This window comes from Lampetra fluviatilis, unplaced genomic scaffold (genome assembly GCF_964198595.1).
Source record: "Lampetra fluviatilis unplaced genomic scaffold, kcLamFluv1.1 SCAFFOLD_895, whole genome shotgun sequence".
In the NCBI taxonomy this organism is placed as follows: domain Eukaryota; kingdom Metazoa; phylum Chordata; class Hyperoartia; order Petromyzontiformes; family Petromyzontidae; genus Lampetra; species Lampetra fluviatilis.
Window position 1 is genome coordinate 19,450 of NW_027621623.1, and position 3,051 is coordinate 22,500.

The window sequence follows — 3,051 nt, forward strand, 5'->3', positions numbered from 1 at the left end:
CAGAGTATGAGAGCTCGGGGTAAAGCATTTACACCATTGGCACCTCCTTTGCCAGTAGCAAAATATGATAATTGTTTTTTTTACCCTTCTATCTGGCAACAAAACTGACACCTTTTTTACAAGGAGTCATGTTTGCATTGACCACAATACCTGCGGTCGGAATGCAAACAAAACACACAACTCTGATCATCTTCTTGGTTCTTTCGGTAAAGTTACGTAGAAGGGAAATAATAAAATAATACAACATAATAAGATACAATTCTCACGACGTTTCGGCCACAACGCAAGCAGCCGTCCTCAGGTGAAGAAAACAGGTCTGTCGGAAAGACAGCGTCTGAATGAACACCGCTAAGCTCGGCAGCGTATATTTAAGCTGGGTGGGAGGATGCAGAGCGCCTTGACAAAGGAGTTTACATATCAACAGAGGAATTTAGAAGCAGCTGCGGTAATGTGAGAGGGGGGGGGAGAGACTTTTGACTTCTAAACAACTTTAATTGCACCATTGGAACCTCATTTGCCAGTAAAAAATATGATAATTACTGGCAAATGAGGTTCCAATGGTGTAAATGCTTCACCCAGAGCTCTCGTACTCTGATGGTGCGTTGTCTTTGAGTTGTGCGCCTTTTGGCGTCATCTGGTCCAACACCATGTGAGACTAGGCTCTAAGGAAAGCTGTCTCGGGTGTGGACCAATCAACTTCAAGGACAGTGCACACACATTATCAGAGTTGTGTGTTTTGTTTGCATTCCGACCGCAGGTATTGTGGTCAATGCAAACATGACTCCTTGTAAAAAAAGAAAAGGTGTCAGTTTTGTTGCCAGATAAAAGGGTAAAAAAAAACAATTATCATATTTTGCTACTGCTGGCAAAGGAGGTTCCAATGGTGCCATGAAGCAGTTAAGGTTTTACCCGGTTAATAACATACCCGCCCTCCTCTCTCTTACCTATGTAGAGAAGTTCCCACGGACGCACTCGGAGACGGAGGTACGTTCAGGGCTTTCGCCAATGTTTATTAAAGCAGTTACAATACTACACAGCAGGGCACACAACTCCCAGGGGCTAGGGCTCCTACTCTGAGTCAAGGTCCCTGCCCGTCTAGCTCCGGTCTCTCTCTCTCTCGTGTCGGATCGTGGACTCTGCCGACTCCACCGAGCGGAGAGAGAGAAGCACATCTACGGCTACTACCACCGGCTTCTCCCCAGACTCACCACTCGATCCCCTCTCTCTCTACCCACTGGTTCCCTCTTCACCCTTCCTACTCTACCCGTTCCCACGGTGGCCCCGCCCACGTCACGTGGTCTCCCTTAAGTACCCTGGGAGACGTGACGTCATCGCACTGAACGGCACGCATGACGTCACGTCCCCATTTTACTCTACACCTATATGGCTTCTTGATACAGCAGCCCCCTTTTGCCAACTTCAGCGATTGATTCTTGCTGTGGTTGTCCCACCAGATGACAGAGGCTTGTGTAATGTGAGGATATATCCGGCTCACTGACGTATCACAGCTCGTCACGATGATTGGCTCTGCCGGTCCTGGTCCATAGCCAATGGGGGGAAGCCTAGGGGGCGTGGCCCTGACGTAACGGAAAGGTGACAGCTCTTCTTGGTTCTTTCGGTAAAGTCGCGTAGAAGGGAAATAATAAAATAATAAAAATGAAACATAATAAAATTATTCTCACAATTATTTTATTATGTTTGAGAATTGTATTTTATTATGTTTTATTTTTATTATTTTATTATTTCCCTTCTACGTGATGACTTTACCGAAAGAACCAAGAAGATGAATCCCTGCAGTCACGAAAGCTTTAAATCGAAAACTTGTGGGTTTTTTTTTGACTTGTACCATATTGGGATTTCTGCACACGGCGTTTTGAATACGTTTTTAAAAAAAATATTTGCTGGTTTATACTGGTAGGAACCTCCTGGTTACACCAGCCCACAGGGGATTATTGTGTCCGTCCGTCCGTCGTGCAGGGAGGGGCAGGGTGGGGAGGGTGGGGAGGGGCTGGGTGGGGAGGGTGGGGAGGGGCTGGGTGGGGAGGGGAGGGTGGGGAGGGGCTGCTCACCCCGTGGTGCCCTTATAAAACTCAACGTTTCACCTACTCACTACCGGCTTGTGCCCGCCCTCACAGTCGGGAATATTTTGCGGAATACACCACGTCGCCGTTGACCCTGCAGGCCATTGACCGAGCAACCCAACGTTCCTACCAGCTCCCTCCGCAGGACAATGTGTTCACAACCCGCACGGCTCACAAGGCTGTACCTATTAATGAAAAACTTGATGAACTTGAAACAGTTGTTGTTATCCATCTACAGTGAGGGAAAAAAGTATTTCATCCCCTGCTGATTTTGTACGTTTGCCCACTGACAAAGAAATGATCAGTCTATAATTTTAATGGTAGGTTTATTTGAACAGTGAAAGACAGAATAACAACAGCAAAATCCAGCCTTGTGTAGGTCTACAATCTTGTCCCTGACATCCTTGCAGAGCTCTTTGGTCTTGGCCATGGTGGAGAGTTTTCAATCTGATTGATTGCTTTTGTGAACAGGTGTCTTTTATACAGGTAACGAGCTGAGATTAGGAGCACACTCACCTGTACACTCACCTACAGTGAGGGTAAAAAAGTATTTGATCCCCTGCTGATTTTGTACGTTTGCCCACTGACAAAGAAATGATCAGTCTATAAGTTTAATGGTGGGTTTATTTGAACAGTGAGAGACACAATAACAACAACAAAATCCAGAAAAACGCACGTCAAAAATGTTATGAATTGATTTGCATTTTAATGAGGGAAATCAGTATTTGAGCCCCTCTCAATCGGAAAGATTTCTGGCTCCCAGGTGTCTTTTATACAGCTAACGAGCTGAGATTATGAGCACACTCTTAAAGGGACTGCTCCTAATCTCAGATCGTTACCTGTATAAAAGACACCTGTTCACAGAAGCAATCAATCAATAAGATTCCAAACTTAGTGGGTGTGTGTGTGTGTTTAGTGGGTGTGTGTGTGTGTGTTTAGTGGGTGTGTGTGTGTGTGTTTAGTGGGTGTG